Raw genomic sequence first — 6,680 nt, 5'->3', positions numbered from 1 at the left:
TTAGTTAGGCAAAATTTAGTTAGGAAACTAGAATTTTAATAAGTTCATTAACACAATTTAATTAATAAAACTTAATTGTGTTAATTAAGAATAAAATTAAAATTAATTGAACACATTAATAACCGGCTATGTTTGTTGTCATTTATAGTTGAAATACCGATTGACAAAAGTTGGATTTCTTTGAGGAACCGATTGTCGGATGAATATTAGAATGGGTTATCTGCTTTTATTGAGGTCGCCAAAAATTATGCAACTTCAATTGGCCATATCAGTTGTCCTTGTATGAAATGTAGAACCATGACGCTTGACGAGCATGGGGTTTTAGAGCAAGTTCTTGGCATGCGTAGAGGGCATAAGAAATGAGTGGGTCCGATGCTCTCCCAAAAGCATTACTCCGGGGCTTCTCCTTCATCTGCTGGTTCATTCTCGGACGCAACATCATCGGCTCAACCTGACGCGCGTATGGATCGTTATTTAAAGAAATCGTACCGGGAACAAATGAAGATTTATGACAATCAGGTGAAGATGTTAGAGTTGGTGTCTAGATTGCAGCCCAACATCCAATTACCTACGATTGCTCGTCCAGAACCAGTTAACCTAGACGCTCCTCTGCCTCTTTCAGATGATGACAGTTCTGATGATGATTCAGCTGTTGGCGATGCTGCAAACCTAGAGGAATAGTTCTGTTATATGTTCTGTATGATTTTTCACTTTATTTAGACTTTTATATTTTGTTGAACATTATATATGCACTTCATGTAGTATTCATAATATATTTTATAAATTTATTTAGATTTATTGTTTTTAATATTAATTTATATTTTATTTCTAATGTATCTTAATAAATTATATTTAGTATGTAACATAATAATGTTTAATTAAAATTATTAAACATTAATTAATTGCCATTTTTTAAAAAATGGAAAAAAAAATTATTTCAGTTTTTGCGACGACATTTTTATACTTGTCGTCGCAAAAAAATTTGAATTATTTGCGACGACTTTTTGAAATTGTCGTCGCAAAAAATATTATATCACGACAAATTAACCAACGGCGTATTTGCGACGACGGTCATCGCAAAAGAAAAATGTCGTCGCAAATGTATTTGTGACGACACTGTGTCATCGCAAATAAAGTATTTGCGACTATTTTTTTGCGGCGACATATCTGCGACGACATGTCATTGCAAAAACTAGTATTTGCGACGACATTGGGGTTTTTGCGACGACTTTTTGTCGTCGCAAAAACCCCTTTTTCTTGTAGTGTGCCTCTTCTTTTTCTCTCTCTGTTTTTTTTTCTTTTTTCTTTTCTCTCTCTTTTATCATTCTTCTATGACTAGTCATGATATATAACAATAAGAGGATTTCTATTGTAAGACCTACTTTTTTTAAGTGAGTATGTATTGTTGCTTTGATAATTTGATTTAAGTTTTCAACATATGATATGTGATTATAACAGTTTTATGTTAAAAAACGTGAACACTCACGTCAATACAATTTTCAATTCTAGTAGTCTCTACCATTGAGGTTGCCATATAAAAATTGATTTCCTATACGTCTTTCACTCCCTAAAAGACTCCATCAAAATTACAGAACTTCCTTCCAATCTGAAAGGAAATAAGAGGCGGCGCAATTTGATTGATATGTTTTTCCTCACAATCATAATTTGGTCGCTGACCTCAGTCACGTGATTGGAGAATGGCTACGCTGTAGATTGCTAATAACCAATAAATTTTTTCCACTTAATTGGCTGAAAAGACAACTTCTGATCATTATCAAAGTTTTTGATAAGATTTTTGATGCTGACTAGTTTGGAGTACTGGATCAAACAGTTAGGGACACTAAGATGTTTGTTTGTTGTATATTCTGAATCATGATTTATAATTTTTTATAGTACTTTTTTCTTATAAAAAACACACGTAAAATGAAAATAATTCTGACTACACGAACTAAACGTCCACTGAATAGTTAATACAATCACAATGTAGTATTTTAAAAGAATTTCACATCTAGTCCTCTACCGTTTGATCCATAAAGTTGGATAAACAAATTTGACGTACATAACATTACTCAATAAAATATTACCATCTACCCAACTCAAATACATTTTCTTGTCACTTGGTCACTTATACTTTTTATATACGTAGTCATTAAAGGTTCGTCCATAAATATATATAAGGTGTGGGTTTAATGGTTACTTTAATATTTACACATTAATAGGTATCATTATTTTAGCAGTAGAATATCAACTTGTCGGTTATAATAAATTATATATTTGACCAAAATAATTTATGATAATTAATAAAATTAAATTTTTGTCACGTCACGTAATTAAATTTTTATATTTAATAGTAACAACTGATTGAAAACGTAATCATTAACACCTCGTCTACATATATAATATAAGAAAGGTAGCGTTCCATGTCTTGCATATTAACCGGATTAATTTTTATGCCAAACAGTACCTTTATTTTTTTATTTATTTATTTTTTGCTGACAAATTTCACGCCAAACAATGTCGACAAGTTAATTTATGTTTGAACAATATCCGTTTGCGTATCATATGGATTATTATTATTTTCTCTATTGTGTTTTAAATAAGGTGGGGAATTTGAATTCTCCATCTAACCTCACATTATTTTATTCTCATCATATGTAGTTGTGATTATAAAATAATGAAAAAAGGTATTTTCCACCAAAGAGAACTATTTTTTCTATTAATTTTAATTTCAATGGTCACGACCGAAGGAACTAATTAAAGCCTTGACTCGGACCAATCACTTTATAATTAGTGGTAACTTTTGCATCTGGGGACTTTTGCAATTTTAGAATATTAGTTCTTTTTGGGTGGCCATCAAACAAATATGGTGGTTAATGAGTTGAGAATCATAATAATGCATGCTTCGGTCTTTCACGGTATGTCTATCCACTTAAAAAGTACCTCAACAGCAAATTTAAAGAAACAATGAATCTGGACGCTTTCTGAGACGAGTTAAAGTAAATTAAACAACAGTTCTTTCCTTATTGCCAAATAAATTTCAATTGATGTTCCTCTAATTGTCAGGCAAAAGAATGATGTGTATCCCTCCACTTCTATTGTAATGACGGATTCAACCACACAAATTAGAAGAATTAGGCACTCTAATTTTAATTACCGACTAAATAAAAAATAACAAATTTTTTTGTGGGAGGTTCGTGTTAAGAATTATATGCTCTAATTCTAATTACCGAGAATAATAAAATCGTAATAAAAGAAATGAAATAAAATCAATACACAAATATAGAGGTTACATCAACATGAGACTGCATCCACAACTTAACGGTTTGAGATTTCAAAGGAAAAAAAAAAAAAAATTTAACCACAACCTTTTTTTATTAGTTTGAAGATTTGATTTGGTCAGTTTAGATTTGAGCTTAAAAAATTTTTAATGTTAAGATTTCAAAGTTTGTCATTGAACTCAAATAAAATAGCACTTAAATATATGCCGTTTTTCATTGTAAAAATAATTTTAGAAATTATATAGTGTTAAAAAGTTTGCTTTAATATTTTAGAACCTACTGAAATACCTAGAAGTCATGTCATGAAAAATTATTAAAAATATATAGAAACCAACTAATAACAAAGAAAATATTAATAGTTTGGTTCAATTTTGATTGTATTGGTTAGTTTTCATAATTTGTCCGTTTTTTGAACACCTCTGTCTTTAATTATCTTTTGGAAAAGATTATAAAAGTACTAGCATGGTTTACGTGCAGAAACGATCTTCTCCTTGAATTTTTTCCCCGAAATTTGAAATTAATTTTTTGTTGAAAAATTTGAAATTATTTTAAACCTGCTCTGTCCGAAATTTAATATTAATATTGTTCTATCTATATGTGCTTCTATTCCCAAAATTATGTTAAATGCTATATCATCCTTTTCTCCTAAATTTTTTGGTTCCTGTGCTACTCTCTTGGGATAGTATAAAAAACAAAAAGGAAATTGTACATATGAATAGACAAATTGAAATTATCAAAAATGAAAAAATAATAATGTCATAGTTAATGATTGAAAAAGTTAAGCCACCAATAAACAACAATTATTAAGGCATCGCCTTTCAAATTGTAAGATTTAGTGTGATTTGAATTGTGATTCAAATCATTATTTTAATATGTAAATAAATTGTAATTTAAAATGGGAATAAAATTCAAATTGTGTTTAAAAAAAGTGTCGAAAACTATGAATTGAGTTTTGTAATAAATTTTATAAAATCTCATTGTAAATGACATTAAAAAAAAAGAAAAATGTTAAATACAAACTCTTTTTTAGATGCCATCTTTATCTTTTGACAAGTGTTACCTTGATTCTTTAGACAGACACACATAAAAACTGGTGAAATTTTCAAAACATAATTACAACATTGCCACCCTCTCTATTCAAGACCTCCTCAACACACGTTCTTTTTTTTCTTTTTTTTTTTCTATTTGATCAGAAAAAAATACTTATAAAGTTAGTTTAAATATATTTTTGACAGTTGATTAAAATTTTCGAGTATTGGATATTGGCCTCTTTTTTTCCTAATTCCATGCTGGTCCTATCCCTCATGCGTTTATGGTTTTACTTTTCTATTTTTCTCTGCTTTAGCAATTTGATCTTTTATAAATGGAGTTTTGCATTTACAATTTTTGTTATCTGGAGAGATGTTTCAAAAATTATATGTGAAAATGTTTTAATGGGATTTTCAATTGGTGAGTGTTTTTAGTTTAAAAATAATAGTTTGCTTTTCATTAAAAAAAAAAAAAAATTGCGTTTGAAATTTACCAACCAAAGTTTTCATTTGTAACTATATATCTATATTCTCCAAATATCTCTATTTGCATAACTTATTTTTTTGTTTTTCAAAAAAAAAATGTTGATCACCAAAAGACCAACTCCATGGGTAATCCCACGTTCTCTCTTCTATAAGAGAGAGAGAGAGAGTGTGTCTGTTTGCTTATTAACTTGAGGCTGCAAGTATGATAACGTTTAACTAGCAGGTGCAGTTCTTATTTAAAAGAAAAAAAAAAGGAAATGCAAATAAGTGGCATTCTTGTACTATGTTCGGAAAATTTGACTTGTTATTAAGTGTGTTTATTTGAGAGAATTAAAATGACACTTGTTAAAAGATAAAAATAACATCTGAAAAAGAATCCGTAATAGAGTTCGTATTTAGCACTCTTCTTAAACACAATAGCAAATGATCTAGTTTGCTTTATGAAAATCAATACTGAACATTGAAGCAACAGGTGAAATCTGGTTTTCCTCTCAAGTTACCCTCAGAAGAGCAGCTTCTCCAGTAAGTTCGTTTAAAGCAGTCCACAATGAGCAGTCTGATCATATAATCTTTCCTCTGCCAATTTCTCTCTGTTCTTTGGGTGATTACGTGTTCTGATATTCTTTTTCGCAAAACCAGTTTTGATATCTTGAGGCAAGTCTCCCAATGCAATACTCCTCAAAATTGAGTTGTCTGACAACAAATAAAGCAATCTTAAGTACTTCTCATTTTGGTGCATATAAAACAATAGAAAGGAATGGATTTATAAAATAAATATGGAAGCATATTAGTCTGCAATACATAGGCATCAACATTCACTCTAAAATAATTATAAGAACTGTATGATTACAACATTAAAGAAGCGGCCAGCATTTTTAACTACAACAAAACTAGCATCAGATATTAACAACTTATGAACCTCAAAAACCTTTAAAAAGCATGCTTCTTCTATACAGTTGTAGGTGATATAGAAATAGAAATATGAGAAAACAAACATAAACAGCTGAAGTTCCACTTATGTGAGAAAATTCCTTCTTAATGGTATCCTTGTTAGTTTTTGATAAGTAAATCTTTCGCCTTGTTGAACATTGGAAAGTTTGAAACTTCTAATTTGTCATGCATTGTTCTCTTTCTCTAACAGCATAAATCTTTAAAAAAAAACATAAAAAGTAAATCTCATATTTAGAGATCTTCCACATCAGAAAAAAAAAAAAAAAGATAGTTGAATACCATTCATCCATTACTGGAAGAAAATAATCAACAGCGATCACATGATGAATATGTAATTTCATCTGTCTCAGTTAGGCTCGATGATTCAGGCTCGTTGAGGGTTGTAAGTTCATTTGTCTTGGTCGAGCTCAATGATTCAGGCTCATCGAAGGTTGTAAATTCATCTCTTTCGGCCGGACTTGATGATTCAGGCTCGTCAACGGTTGCAAATTCATCCGTCTCAGTCAGGCCTCATGATTTAGGCTTGTCAAGGGTTGCAGCTGATTTGTTTCTTGCCTTCTTCTGTAAAAAGAAAAAAAAAATCGAGACATGGAGAAGAAAGCTATTATAATCGTCACTAATATTATCCTTTTCCGTTCTAATTAATTAAAAATTAGGTAGACCATCAAACTGAGATCCAACTTACTTTTGCCTGAGAAGGAGTTAAATTGCATTTCTTTAAATCTTTGCTATATAGAACGTGGATTCCGCACTTTTTCACTTTAAAGTGTGGAGGCGCAATACCATGATTTTCTCGCCCTTTGCATTCAACGAATGAAAATGCAAATGATACACTTACTCCATCGGTGTAATTATATTCACTATAGTGTTGAGGTTCAAACCACATGTACAAATGATCTGAGACTGATCCAAATGGCATTCCAAGATTAATGGCTGA

General features: G+C 30.3%; 1 long non-coding RNA gene across 1 annotated transcript; it reads right to left on the bottom strand.

Moving 5' to 3' along the window:
- Positions 1–5,263: 5,263 nt before the first annotated feature.
- LOC112090457 lies at positions 5,264–6,608 on the bottom strand. Its single transcript, XR_002901656.1, has 3 exons — positions 6,429–6,608; positions 6,023–6,304; positions 5,264–5,485 (listed from the first exon to the last, which is right to left on the bottom strand). It is a non-coding gene; the product is annotated as an uncharacterized LOC112090457 (long non-coding RNA).
- Positions 6,609–6,680: the final 72 nt, after the last annotated feature.

The sequence above is a fragment of the Morus notabilis genome, unplaced genomic scaffold (genome assembly GCF_000414095.1).
Source record: "Morus notabilis unplaced genomic scaffold, ASM41409v2 Scaffold841, whole genome shotgun sequence".
NCBI lineage: Eukaryota > Viridiplantae > Streptophyta > Magnoliopsida > Rosales > Moraceae > Morus > Morus notabilis.
The sequence above is the reverse complement of the archived record's forward strand: the minus strand, read 5'-3'. Positions and strand labels throughout refer to the sequence as shown.